This window comes from Manis pentadactyla, chromosome 1 (genome assembly GCF_030020395.1).
Source record: "Manis pentadactyla isolate mManPen7 chromosome 1, mManPen7.hap1, whole genome shotgun sequence".
NCBI classification, from domain to species: Eukaryota; Metazoa; Chordata; class Mammalia; order Pholidota; family Manidae; genus Manis; species Manis pentadactyla.
Window position 1 is genome coordinate 138,107,056 of NC_080019.1, and position 15,539 is coordinate 138,122,594.

At 36.8% G+C, this 15,539-nt stretch overlaps 1 protein-coding gene and 1 long non-coding RNA gene across 3 annotated transcripts in view; one reads left to right on the plus strand and one right to left on the minus strand.

The window, feature by feature from the left end:
- The window catches only part of SAMSN1 (SAM domain, SH3 domain and nuclear localization signals 1), a 419,991-nt gene that overhangs the window by 265,023 nt on the left and 139,429 nt on the right, over positions 1–15,539 (plus strand). For both annotated transcript variants that reach the window (XM_057501729.1, XM_036881471.2), the window contains one exon: positions 7,896–7,981. The gene's annotated coding sequence lies outside the window, so the exon portion shown is untranslated. The remainder of the gene's footprint in view (positions 1–7,895; positions 7,982–15,539) is intronic.
- LOC130683620 (uncharacterized) overlaps positions 1–15,539 on the minus strand; it is a 145,508-nt gene that overhangs the window by 114,685 nt on the left and 15,284 nt on the right. The gene's annotated exons all lie outside the window — the stretch shown is intronic.

Sequence of the window (15,539 nt, forward strand, 5' to 3'; positions counted from 1 at the left end):
AGAGCATAGGAAGCAGGGAGTTGGAGGAGGATGACAAGGTGGAAAAAAACCACATATGCGGTGGTAGTCAAACGTCAAACCTCATTAAAGAAGTTGTCCAAAACATCTCTAATGAGCTGGAAACAATGTGTGACTCACCTGGTTAGAGGCATTTTTGCACAAATTCAAACTCAGGCCAGGTTGCTCAATGGGTCTTCAGAGAAATTACAAACACTGGAGTGAATCCTGGCCAAGGAGAGCTGTGTTACAGCCTTTCCTCAACCACAGAACTTTGGCACTTGACACTAAGATAAAGACACCTTCCCTCCTTGAGGTAATACTGCATTGGCTTCACTTATATCTTGCCACTAGTAATTACTACAGAAAATATTAGGATTAAAGAAAGTAAAGTAAGAGCAACAACACACAACGCAACACAGTTTTTCTACAGTGTCAGGATCAAGCAAGGCTGGGGGCCAGCTGTCAGTGTGCTGGGGAAGGATTTGATGGAAATCTGTGTTCCTCTGCCAAAGGAGTTAACTACACTGAGCCACCTAAGCCATCTGTATATGCAGAATGACCTTGGCAGAAGTGGAACACATTATTTGTTTCCATGGAAGAAGGGCTTTTTTTTCAATCAGGCGACATGGTCTAGTGCAGAGGTGTCCTCACTTTTCCTGCCAAGAACTCCTGGGCGTCTGATGAAATGTGAACTTCTTTCAAGTTTTCGATTTAAGTTTTTCCTCCATGTATGCTTTAAAGTTAATGGGTTAAGAAAGTCATCAGACCTCAACTCATTTTTTTTTTCTTTTCTTCCTCCAATTATAAGTGGAAGGTGTGATCTGCAATCGTCCTTTGATTGTGTCACTCTCTTTAAATAACTTTAAGAGAACTCTGAGTTTTAATTTGCATCAAAATAAAATGTTCTGACTCCCTTCCTGTGTCCATCCTGTACCTTCCTGTTCTTATTTTGCTGTGCACACTGCTTTCTCCTCCCTTCTGCAGCAGAACATAAACTCTTTGCCATTTTATGCCCTTGTTATTTTCCTCCTTGAAGATTTGCTATTGTCCTCACTCAGAACACCATCCATATCCCTTTCCATCAAACTGAGTCATTTATTTCTAGAAATTTATTGCAACTGACTTCTGTTGTGTGTGTGTCTGTTTCTAAGTTCCTGGAAGACAGGAACACTATAACTATACTCCTCTTTTCTGGTCATTATCTTAGTGCAAGGCTTATCCATGTCAGGTCAAAATTGGTCCCTTTTCTGTACCAGTAAATACCATGATCTTTTGCTTTCCAGTCAAGCTTGGGCAAACCATATTGCTTTGTTCTCAGGTTAATCTTTTCCATTTTCTGTTTCTTCAGGTTTCTATCTCAAATGTTAACATGTTTCCCTTGAAATAACAACAAGAAAATTCTCTGATCACACCATAGATGGATTCAAGTGTGCTAGGTCATGCTTTGGAAAGCCTAGAGAATATAACATTAGATGCAAACCCAGGTACTTGACTCTGTGTTTATGTACATAATGTTGGGCTCTTATTATTCACATACTTATGAGTGGCCAGTGTGTCTGTTATTTGGTTTATATTATGAGCTTCAGAGGTTTCACTTTTCTATTGATTAATTTACATTGTCTAGTTCTTAGTGTGTTGCTATATTCCCAGTCTCTCATAATTACTTTTTGATGATAATCAAACCACTAAACACATTATCTTTAACAAATATTTCCAAAGCAGAAAAACAAGAACAAAGAAAAAAAAAAACATATATAAATGGTGGCATTTTCCACATAAGCCTCACTTGAATCTCAGCCATGAGCTTGTTACTTGCTCTGAGAGTCAGATGTTCTGGCAAAAAAACACCCTGAGAACAATGATTGAGACCACATAGACCTTTACAAGTAAAGGATTTAGGCCCATACATGTTCATGCACATGCGTAATACCCATTTCTTTTCAGGATGTTTTAAACTGACCCCAAACAACCTTTTTGTGGAAACCACCTCAAGGACTAGGGTTAGTCATGTACTTGGCCCTGCTATCATCCTGCCTCTCAAGAGTATGAGCTTGGCTCTGACATCATTATACTAATTGAAAATATTTGGAAACCAACAAAAAGGAAGGTGTGAGGATGTATTGACTATGCTCCTGTTCCAGGAGGCCACAACTTTTCCATTGTGCTGAAAATGTCAAATTCGGCCCTTCAGTGTTTCTCTAGATAACTCTCTCCAACCAAGTCTCAGTTGCAAAAATAACCAATAATTGAGAGAGAGGAGAGTTACGACGGCCTGATGAGAATATTGCTCTAAAGTTTTATTACAGCTCTAGCTAGGAAAAAAAGAGCTGTAATGTTGGTGGGATTCCTGGGGCATGTGAGTTAGACAGTACTTGTAAGAGAGTTTGTGAAGTGTGCATAGGTAGGGAAAGTTTGGGTAAAGTAATGAAGAAATACAACAATTCATCTGGACCATTATTTCTAATTTGAACATTATGTAAGGCTGCCTCCCTCAGATTCAGGAGTTGCTTGTTAAAAATGCCCCCCACTAGGCCAGCTGGGTCAACCTCTTCTGGAGCTTGTATTCAGGGAATCTACCTTCTTAACAAGCTATCCTAAGTGATTTTCATGTTCAGGGAAGTCTGAGGGCCACTGTATATACTAAAATAGTAAATAAAAATATTTGTCAAGGGCTGTGTGCTGTGCTGAATACTAAAATATGAGAGTAAATAAACCAGACTCCCTTCAAGAGTCCCCGAAGGTAAATTGTAACACCATAGCAAGTGCACACAGTAGGTACTCTTGTGAAGTTTATTCAAACTGTCAAGCTTGAGGACTGAGTTTTTAAGTAGGTTACTTGAAGCCTACTTCATTTCCTTATACATTTCCTTAGCAATTAAATTAATCTAAATAATTTATTTAAGACATCCTTAAAATGTTCTAGCTGTTACAGGCAGAAAATTTTGAAGTTATTTGCCTAAACCAGTCTAGGATGCTTTGGCAGTCCTGGTGGGCAACGTTGTATCTTCTCTGTCTCTAGCACTCCCCTGAGTTTGTTCAAGGCTTCTCTGACCTCTAATGCTCTCCTGTCAAAACCACTGTAATGACATGGATATAATGGACAGTGATAAGCTGGTAGTCAAGAGAAACAGGTTGCCACTGTGGCTCTAATACTAAATAAATTATATGGCTTTGAGCAAGTTCCTTGAACTCTCTGAATTTCCTTATCTGAAAAAAATAAACGGTAGGGTTTTAGGAGCTCTGATATTCTTTCTGATCCCCTTTCTATGATTCACTGGGTTCTCTGTGTATTCTACTTCAAGATGGAAACTGAGGTCTACATTTGGTGAAAAGAGAGACTTCATGGAGGAGTCTGGGTTGAGTTGCTCAAGACTGTTGGAGCAGGGATCTGAGCAGGGCCCCTTGGAGCTAATGAGGAGCCAGTGCCCTGCATTTGAATGAGCCCAGCTCTAGCCTTGACTTGGTGTGTTAGATACGAACACATTCCTTGACTTCTCTGTGGTGAATTTGCCTGAGATTGGGGGTAGAGATAGTAATGATAACTGTTCTCACAGTGTCATAGGTGATGTTACCAAGGCGATACAGTTGACATTACCAAGGTGATGAACAGACATGTTTAAGGCACATGGTGGGTATTCCATACTGTTTCTTTATTCACTGTGAAGGTGCAGTTAACTCAATGCCTCACTTTACCTTCCCAAAGTTGGGCTCTTTATTGAACAAGTTCATACGGGGCTCCTGATGTTCCAGAAACTGGTCTAAGAGCTTCGTTTTAACTCTACTAATCCTTGTAACAATACTGCAAGGCACTATTATTATCCTATTAGAAGATAAGAAATCAAAGGCATACACTTGTACATGGTCAACCAGATAATAACACAGATAGTCTGGGTCCACAGTCTATGCCCTCAAGCATTGTTCTTCCAGCCAACATGGAAGGTCAAAGAACAAAAAATGGAGTGAAATGTGGGCAAGCCAACCATTATTATTTGTCAAAGACTGTATACATATGGTATAGCAAGAAGTTATCATAAATCAGAAAACATCTAATATTATAAGTGCTAACCTACAAGAAGTCCAACCCACTGATGCTGCTTTTGAAGAGATAGTCTAGCATCAGGAATATTTACAAAGCATTTTACCTATTTATTTATTTAATGTATGTTTTAAATTTTTTATTGAAGTATCATTGATACACAATCTTATATTGGTTTCAAGTATACACCACGGTGATTCAACAGTTACCCATATTATTAAATCTTGATCCCCCACTAGTGTAGTTACTGTCTGCCAACATAGAAAGATGTTACAGAACCACTGACTCTGTTCTACACACTGCACTTCCATCCCAGTAACCAATTTATATTATGATTGAGATTTTTGTGCCTCTTTATTTCCCCTAACTCACTCCACCTACCCACTCCAATCCCTCCCCCAATGGCAACCACCAGTCACTTCTCAGCATCTCTGAGTCTACTGTTGTTTTGTTCATTTTGTTTTGTTTTATTTTCCAATTCCACATATAAGTGAAATAATATGGTATTTGTCTTTCTCTGCCTGGCTTATTTCACTTACATAATACTCTCCAGTTCTACCCCTGTTATCACAAATAGAAGAATTTCTTTCTTTTTTTGGCTGAATAATATCCTATTGTGTATATGCACCACATCTTCTTTATTCATTCATTTATTGATGGATACTTTGGTTGCTTCCATATTTTGGCTATTGTAAATAAATGGCAGTAAACATAGAGATGCATATGTATTTTTGAATCAGAGATTTTGTTTTCTTCAAATCAATTCCTAGGAGTGGGGTTACTTTTTGAGGAACCTCCATATTGTTCAAAGCATTTAAAATCTTTATGGCTATCTCTCACAGAAAAACCAATGGGTGAGGGCATACAGAACCTTGAAAGAGATGTTGCAACATTTCTTATTTAAACATCCACTCACGCACATGTCTTCCTATCACACTGCTCTTAGAAATGGAAACTCAAATGGAAGGTCTTCCTTGTTCTACTCCTATCTCCTAAAACTTTCTCCAACTCAGCAGAAACACAGTCCACTTACAGCCACAGGATGCTAGCCTTATCTTCTATTATTTAGATCATTATACATTATATTTTTTCTTTGTTCTTTTTTCTTAAATAGCTTTTATGTGATCTAAGACAGTACTAATGTAACTTGTTACAGAAATAACCACTGAATCTTGTTGCTTGCCTGGTTTCCCTCATTCTTGTGCCTAGAATCTTGACTGTGACAGGTTTTCTTAAATTGGAGAATTCATTAAACAACAAAATGATTAGTTAAGAACGTATGGATTGGAAACTACTGTGTCTACAACTTAATATATAATAAAATTCAGCATAATTATTTACAATAAACTGAAAGATAGGGATTCCTATTACCAATTTCCAATCTTGTGAGTAAATGATCATATTTAACCAATTAGAACTAAGAGAAGAATTCTGCTCAAGATTGGTTTCCACTGCTCAAATTCTGGCAAAGTTCTTAGGTAACATGAGATTCTACTCTGAGGTGTTACTTTCTTATTTCTAATTCCTTTTGCAATATGCAGGCTATTCTCAGAATACACTTATGTAATTATTCAGAGCATATTTTAAATAAAATACTTTCTATCATTCATATTTCTAAAGGGGATCACTCCCAGCAACATGTCCTGCCAATGCCTGCTATTAATTGCTTAATGTCGGGGGAACAGTTTCCTTTGACTTCAACATGGCCCTGAAGCTTCATGTCTCCATCTGAGTTCTCCATCTTCTCAGCTGACTTTATGTTCTTTCACTCGTCAAACATTGACTAAGCACCAACTCATCCTAGACACTGCTGGGCACTGAGATTACCAACACAAATACAATGCAACCAGTGTGTTCTGGAAGCTCCCCCTTCACAGTGGGAAAGCTGTGTAGGCAGACACCTATGACATTATTTGATAAGTACCATGATAGAGATATCCCCAGCTACCATGGCAACCTATAAAAAAAAGTTATCAATGGCATACAGGCAAAGTTGGGGAAGAGAAGATTTTGCAAAAACAGTGACTTCTGAGTCAAGTTTTGGAAAGAGAGTTGAAATCGGTAATACATGATGTCAGAGAGGTCACGGTACTCTAGAAGGAGAAGCATCATATGCAAAAACATGAAAAAATTAGACAGTTGGTACATTTAGGAAACCAAAGAGTTTGTCATGGCTGGACGTATGGTCTGCAGGACAGACAGTGACACTAGGATGGCAAAGTCCATTGGGTCTGGGTCATAAATGGTCTTGGACTTCATGCCAAGGTATTTTGCTTTGTCCTGGAGATATGAACTTGGATTAGATTCCAGGCCTGTTTCAGAATCCAATGGAAACAGAGCAACTTCTCCCAAGAAAAATGAACATTCACACAGTTAAACCCAAATTCACACAAATTTTGGGTAGCTTTCAAGTTCCCAGATAAGCATCCAATACTTAGATGAAGAAGCAGTGTTGACTCAGGTGGGGGATGGCATGTCCAGATCAGTCAGCAAGCAAAGGGGTTTGCTGGTGCCAGATAGTGATATGCACAGAATACCTGCAGCACAGATGCTCAGGTAAGAGATGGTTGCAGGGAGCCTGGCAAACACTTCTGGAGTCATACACTGAGACACTGGTTATTGAAACTGAGGCAGGAATGATGGTGGCCTCAAATTGGAGGCTTATTTCAGATATCGTATTACTAGAAATTATTAATTAATTGGATATAGTGGAGAGTAAAGTGGCTCAGATAAGAGGCAGTGGGGAATTGACTGACTTGAAGCCCTCACAAGAAGTCAGTTCAGTGTAGCCCAGGCTGAGGCCTCGGATGGTCAGAAGCAGAACACAGGCCTAGTGTTCTGATTGGTAGCATTATGTGCTGGTGTGTGTTTTATTAAGATTTCTGCCCTTGATGCATTTAAGGAATGGATTCCTCCTTCTTTCTTTCCTTCCTTCCTTCTTTTCTTTCTTTGTTTTGTGTTTTTAATTGTCCCTGATAAGAGAAGTAACCTACAGATTAAACTAAATTTCAGCCCTGTCATTGCATAAAATTATGGCTTAAAATGTTTTGATAACCATCGTCAAGGCAAGTAATTCTAAATATTTACAGACACTCCAGTATTATGTATCTGATATCTTATTGTCTTACCATATGCTTTTTTTCCCCCTACTTGATCCACATTCCATAAGTTCCTACTTTCAAGGCAAATTCAAGGAACCAAGGATATTTATGTCAGTTTTCCGGAGAGAATTTCCATAGAAACTTTTAATCTAAACTTCCTTCCTTGATTTTATGGTACATAAAAAGTATAAGGTTATGAACAAGTTTATCATATTTCCTTAGGGAAGGAGCAATCAACTGTGCAAAAGGCTACAGAGATATGACATCACAGTGACTCTGTTAGATTGAGAAATGTTGAATCATTAATAACGTTCTGCAAATCATTTTCCATAGAATGACGGGGGCAGAATTCTGATTGTAACAGATTGATGAATAAATGAGGTGGCCAAATGATTATAAGCCAGTCTTTGGGAGGACTTGGCTGTAGAGGAAGGAGAGAGGGAATGATAGTTAATAGAAGGTGACTCAGGGTCCAAGAGAGTGTTTTTGAAGGCAGAGATGACTTGAGCTGATGTATGGACTTCAGTGATAGAACAAGTACAGGTGAAAAGTCTGAACATATGTTAGTTAGTGTATCAGGTTTTTGTTCTAGAAGAGCTAGTGGGGTGGGGATGAAATCATGAATATAGCAAGGAGCTTAACCTGATATTGTCAAATTAAAGAGAAATTGTTTACATGCCAGACACATGAAGGAAGTCAGGAAGCTGGACTAAGAGGGCTGTTATATTCAAAATCTCTTCTTCCAATTGTTTTGATAGGTGTTAATGAAAACTGAACTCATGAAGGAAGTCAGTTTGCTGCAGATGCAGCCCTGGGTCTTCAGCTTGTACTACAGAAACAGAAGGTAAATACAACCACGGATGGAAACAGGGAAGGAAGAGAGCCATTTTGGGAAATGGGACTGTAAAGTTTATGGTGATAATGATTCTCAAACATTTTCAGAAGTAATGGAACAAAGTATGCAAAGAATATGGGCTAATTTTCTAAAATGCATGTTTTTAATCTTGCAATTTCCCCTCGCTAATGTCATTCAAAGTGTGTCATCTAAACTTCTGTATTTTGAAAATACAGAGACTGCATCATGTGTATGGAGTACTACTCATCCCTCCAGCAGCAAACAAGTCAATGAACTCTCCAGGTTTTAGTGAAGCAGGTTGTTACTTTACACCAGCTTCCTAACTTCTCTAAATTCTACTTAAGATGTACACATTGATCATTCTAACATTCACCCTCTTCCCAAAAAACAACAGAAATGAACTCAGAGCTCTCAATATTAATCCTAAATATGGCTCTGCCTCACCTCTATCTGCTACACACAGACTTAGCAAGGTTTAGTTTTACAGACCTTCTTTTTGGTGGCTAATTTCCTAAAGTCCAAAGGACAACTGTCTGGGGCCTGAGAGCTAAGATGATGAACATGCAGTTATCAAGGAAATGGCTTCTTACAGCAACAACTGTATTTAGACCTGAGCATTTCCTCATTCTTGTCTGACTGTACAGCTTCATAAGTTGCAATTTGTGCTAAATTAAGACATGTTCTTTCTTACTGGTGGGGGTGGTTAGGGCTAATGTATTTAGCCTGGTTTAGTTTAAACAAGGCAAGATCTAATTAAAGTAATCTCTAGATTCCAGTAGTTTGACATTTCAGCTATGTATCTTGTAGAAAAACAAAGCATACAGATATTTGTAAATTAAACCAATGGAAAATATTAAAACTTTTTTTTAGCATTCAAAGAAGACTTGTTTTTATTTCTGGGCAATGATACTTTCTGTTTTAGCCACTATTTCCTCATTAATCTGAGAAAAGTAGAGCATTCTGTCTTCTCTAGAAGCTGGGCTTTCTATTAAGAGTACACTACCATTCTGCATAGTAAAACAGGAATTACCGTTGACTGGTTGACTGATTTCTTTGTCTTAGTGTCTGCTTGGCAAACATTTTGGCTTCATAAAATTCGTTGAATCTTTATTGTCCAAGTGAAATATAAGACGAAGCAATTAACCACTTAATGTAAACTATGTTAACAGTCAGTCCAAGTAATTCTAACATTGGGCACTTTCACATCCTGACTTATTGATGAAGACAAATCTACAAAGTTGAATATTGGTGATAAACAAATGACAAGCTGGGTCATTTGAGACATGAAGTGGATGGTTCATTTTCTAACGTAGAGTATTTGTAATCCCTCTGGATGACTTACATTAATGTTAATGGCTAAACTACTAGTTTTCGATCATTTCTAACTTGCAATACTATAATGTTATTTGATTTTATGACATCCTCTGTCACTTCTCTATTCTATATAGCATTTTTTCATTTTAATTAGTGACCTTATGTTTAGCTAAACAACTACATCCACTTGCAGATTTTTTTTTTCCTCTGAATTACCTAAAAACTTTCCAAATGCCTTAATGGCAGTTTGGGAATCATTTCATGAGAAATAGAGAGAGTTATAAGGAACTCTAGGGAGCATCTGGTCTATCCCTTATTTTAGAGAGAAGGAAACTAAGGCTAAGGGGGGTAAGGTGAACCGCCTAAAGTCAAACAGTATTTATGTGTTGTAGACCAACTACAAAATGGTTGTAATTGTTCTTACCACTTCTGTGCACAGATACATTGCAATATGATTTTGCCACTTCTTCCATTAATAGGAGGCATCTACTTCCCTATGCCTTAAATCTGGGCTTGCATTGTGCCTTCCTTTGGCTGAAAGAGTACAGAAGAAATAAGGGTGCCAGTTCGGCAGCAATAGATAACTAATACATAATTTTTTATTTTTACCTTAAATTCCCAGAGTATTCCAGAAAATCAGCAGTACTCAGAGAGACTTTTTTTTTTCTCATTTGCTGCCTCCAGCTAGTTGGCAAATTTTCAAATGTTTGCATTCTTTGCTTGTATGTTGTGTAATTTCTTTTACATCTTCTACCTCATTTAGCTTTCTAAGTGTATTCTTTCCTTTTATGTTTTTGAGTTTTAAGGAACATCTTCGGCTGAGGTGGAATTTTTTACTATGCTTTTGGGCATCACTTTATGGCACAAAGTTTGAATCCACTCAACAGCTTCCAGCACATTTATTTTTTTGGCAGGCAGGTGATGCTGTCAGCTATGTCCATACCAGCTGGCAAATTGCAGCAAGCAAGTAACCCTTGGAATGAATGAAAAAAGCATCTTTAACCAAGGGGGAGGTCAACTAGCTGTGTTTGATTAATTTCAGTTCTTGATTATCTGAAGCCATGCCGATTAGCATAAGACATTATCATATTTGCAGCCTGAATAGAATTGTACTATCTGAAATCCTCTATTTATTTTGGATGATTTACTCATTCTTTTCTAAGGGACAGTATGGTATAATAAAATGAGCACTAACTTTATTATGATTGGAAACCTGAGTTCAAATTCTAGCTCATCTAATCCATTAGCTTTGGAACTTTGGGCAACTTTAACTTAAATTCAATTTTAGTTTTAGTTTCCAATTAACCTTATTTTTTTTTAAGAACAAGGTGAAGCAATGTAAAGCATTTTATAAGCTGCAAACTCTAATCTCTGCTTCTCTTCTGAGCTCTACACACTTACAAATGCCATTGGAGATTCTTCTGGATGTCCCATGTCTAAGATCCATCTCAAAATGCACTACTCATGTTTCATTTTCTCCTGACTTCCATAAGTCTATTAAATGTCACTAACATTTTGCTGGATACCCAGGTTTCAAATCTCCAAATAAGTTTTTGATGCCTCTGTCTCATTTACCCCACTTGTTTATTTTTAAGCATAAAAGGCATTCCTTTGTTGATTAATTTATATACCTGGCAAGTGCTAATTAATCACCTGCTCTGTTTCCTATTGCTGTACACCTTTCCTTCTTATAGCCCCATCTCCGTGTTTCAGATCAGACTTTGCTCCATCTGATCTATTTAACTCTGCTTCTCATGATTTGGCATCCATCTTGAATCTCTCAGCCTAGACCTCGACTGGATTTTATCGCTTCTCTTTTAGTCTTCTCTCCAGCCCCAGTGTCTCTCATCTTTGGTAAGAAGAACACCTTGTTTCTAGTTTCTGGTCCCTTTTTAGGACCTGCTTTCTCACCCCCCAATGCCAGCTGTGTCACTCAGCCAATTTGTTCCCATCCCCTTCTCCCTGATGGAAGAAGAGACTCAGATGCTCTAATGACACTGAGGGTGCTACTAATTGTAACAAATACATCCTCATTCATAAATGAGAGAGATGCTGACTCCCTCACTAGGTCATTGTGAAAGGAGAGAACATATGATTGGTACCAAGGAAGCACTCATAGCCTGAGTTCTCCCCAAAGGCCTGGATATGACCACAGAACAGCAAATACGATGATCTTCATCTGACAATTCAAAATATCAGCAACTTACACTCTTCTGATGGTGACTATGTGGTCAGTTATAAAACTATCAAATCACAATGTTGCACACATAAAACTAATATAAAATTGTGTAGCAACGTAGTTAAATAAAAATAAATAAAAGAAGCTTAGAATGTAATTAGGGAGATGAGAATGAAGTGTTTAGTATGATTTGTGTATATAGATGAAATGTGAAATTCAGTGTAGGTGAATGAGTACAAACTGAAAAAGTAAGTATGAAATAGGATTAGTCAAAGAAGACAAGCAGGCAGTGACTTGTAAAGAAACTAATGGGTGGGAACTGGTGAAAGGAGAGTGGGAGAATATTTCAGGTATGGGGAATTACACAGGAAAATGCTCGAGAACAAAGCAAAGTGTGATATTGTGGTGCTGGCCTAAATGGAGAGCATGGATTTTTAAGTTGAAGATCATTCTTAGAGAGGTGTAGAGACGCCAGAGACTGCAGACATACATTCTTGTCCCAGTAACAGAGAAATATGTATGAGCCAATGTTTCTAATTTATCTAAACTTTATTTCCAAAAGCATTGCATTTTGTTACCTTCTTCATAAAGTCAAGTTAGGTACTTAATACACTTGTAAATCCTTTGATATTAAATAAAACAAATAGTCTCTAAACCCACTTATGAATGCATTACTTTAAATGTAAAATAGTATTTGTGGAGAGCACATTTGGCTGCATTTAAGCAACCATCCATTCTTCCAAGGGAGATTCCTCATGTTTTATTTATGAACATTAATTGCCTTCCCTTTCTGCATGAATTGGGCTAGAAAATCAAAATGCAAAAGTCTTTGGGTGTGTCTAATCCAGGCTTTGCATATTTCACATATGAGGAGCAGAGAGAAGGACCTAAATATATTTCACAAGATCATAGCTAGTCTGTGGTCAAGATGAAACTTCAACTTCTCTCTAGATTTTCAATTTGATTATTTAAAAAGTATACTGAATGACATAGGATAGCCAAGACAGTATTAAAGAAAAAGAGCAAAACTGAAGTACATCCTCTACCAGAGAGCAAAACTTGCTCTAAAGCTATAGTAATTAAGAAAGTGTAATGTTGGAACAAAGATAGACCAATATGGAATATGATAGAGATTCCAGAAACATATCCACACTAGGGCTGTGCCTTGATATGGCAAGGATAGCAGTGCACTTCCATAGAGGTTCATTAGTCTTCTCAATAAATAGTGCTGGGCCAATTGGATTATCAATGATAAACAAAAAAATCCCTGACTCCTTCCTCATACTAAATACTGATATTAGTTTGAGATGGATCACAGACATTACATATAAAAGCTAAGTCAATCAAGCTTCTAGAATAAAACAAGAATATCCTCATGACTTTGAAAAAGGTAAAGATTTCTGAACTTAGACTCAAAAGCCACTAATGAGTAATTAAGTTTAATTATTTAATAAATAATTTAAAAATGTTGATTAAGTGATAGCATTAAGAGAATGAAAGTCTAACCATGAGCTGGGAAAAGATTTATGTAATGTTTATCTATATATATTTGTCAAAGTTTTCATCAACAGAATATAAAGAACTTTAACAAGTAAGAAAGAAGCAGACAACTCAATTAAGAATGGATGAAAAGAGTAACATTTCAGTGTCAGAATTGCTAACGTGAAAAAGAGCTCAACATTGTTAAAACCACAATTAAAAAATGTATGCCCAAATAACTAAAAATTAATAATACCAGGTTTTGAAGTTGATATGAAACAACTAGAATTCTCCTTCATTGTTGATAAGAGTGTGAATGGGTGCAACCACTTCAGAAAATTACTTGCTACCAAAGCTAAACATATATCTAACCTAGACCCAATTTTCCCACTCTAATTTATATATCAAAGAAGAATGGGTGCATATGTCTACCAAAAGACCTACATAGGGATATTCAGAGGAGCTTCATTCATAAAGACTGGAAAGGGAAAAAAAAACTCCGTTGTCCATCAACAGCACATGAGTAAATAAATCATAGAATATTTACATTATGGACTATCACCCCATGGTGAAGAAGAACAAATTATAGTATGGAAGCAACTTACAGACTTCATATTGAATAAAAGAAGTCAGGTAAAAAGAGTACATTCTGCATGCTGACATCTATATTAAAATAGAAAACAAGAGGAACTAATGTATGGTGATAGAAATCTGAGTGGCAGTGACCTTGGTTGGGGGTGAAGAGGGCACTCCCTGGAAGGGGATACAAGGTAGCTTTCTGAAGCACTGGGTGTTGATCTGATCTGGGTTGTTATTATATGAGTGTACATATATGTAAAAATTTATTGAGCTGTATTATATGCTTACAACTTACTGTGTGTAAGTTATATCTGATTTGTTAAAAATCGGCAATGATATTATTCCTTGAAACCATTTATCATTAAGAAGTCTTGGAGAAACTTATGCCTCATTTCTTTTATGCTAATGTGTGTTTCAGACATTTGATCTTGCCACCCACCACCATAGATTCTGGTCTCAGCATGGCAGACACAATGTTGGTATCTCTATGGCAGACTGAGACTTTACATAGCCAGAGAGACAGGTCTGGAATCTCTAGCCCATTTGGCCCTGTCTGGTGGCCTGGAGGCATATCAGTTTGGCCAGTCCTATGAAAATATAGACTTTTAAGCATTATCAAACAGAACATCAGCATAATAGCAGACACAGTCTGAGGTTGTACCTGGGTAATGGTACTTAAAGACTATATAAAAAGAAGTTCACTAAGCAGTCACTGATAGCCCTTTCATGGCACATATTTCCCTTGATACTAAATTTCTACTGTGCCTAAAGCAAAGAGATATCACAGTAAATAGCCGCATGCATTTCCTAATGCCAAGAAACCTTATCAAGGAAAAGTATTTCAATTTAGGTGAGAAAATACAGTTTTCCAAAGTCATCAAGTTCATGAAACTCATACGGATCAGGCCTTCTCTTGAAACATGTTGGGCGGAAAATACTAGTTGTATTTACTACTATCTACCTATATATTTTTCATAAAATTAAACTTAAAAGGACTACTAATGAAAATAATGACAATTGTATTTGTAGTCAGACAGCATTCTTTTAAATTAAATACATTTTTTCATTTAGTTTAGTTTTCTCAGATATTTCAAAACTCTGATTTAGTCCACTTTGTTTACAAAGTTCAAAGCCAACTTTCATGCATAGTAGTTTTCTACAGGAATTCGGAAAAAAGTTCAAGAACCTTGAGATTATCCAGTCCCATGCCGTATGTGATACTGACACATAGAGTTATCATTTATGGACTCTTACCCCATTGGAATAACTTTTAAGAAACACTTTTATTCTGTACCATATCTGCAAATCACTACTTCCTAAAACAAATTTGTTACACTTCCTAAAGCCTTATTCCTTGTCAAATTCTACTTTGATTACAAGAAACATGGAAAACCTTTACCAGATAAAGCTTGAAATTTTAGCATTTCAAAAACAACATATTTCTGTAAACCTCTATCTAACAACCCTAGCTCTACCTAGCTTTCCTTCAAAATCAGTCCCTGAAAAAGATTCTTATTGTCTGTCACAAAACTGTAGATAGTGTTAGAGTTGTTTTTTGCACTCTACTTCTTCTCCCTTTATTTTCCTTTGATACAGTATGCTTAAAAATAGGAAAACAATGTTTTCTGGGTTGACTAGCTAATAGATAATGATGGTAATCTTTTCTGTGAATTATTTTTAAAAAATAGGTATTTTTGTGTTCCACTCTTTAAATATGCTTCTTCAAAATTCATGATTTTATATCTTTCCTCTGTTTATGACATTTTAGAAATGGACTTGAGACAATAAACTATTATTTATTAAGCTAAGGTATTCCTTTTCAATGAAAAGGACTACATGATTCATAATCACTTAATTCAATTTAATTTTTAAAAGTGTCATCTGGAGATATGGTGGGGTCTCAGAATTGTCTAGACTATAATTCCATGTAACCAGTCCACAGGATTTAAATATAAAGATTAGATTTACCTCAATATGCTTGAAAGGTTCCTCTTC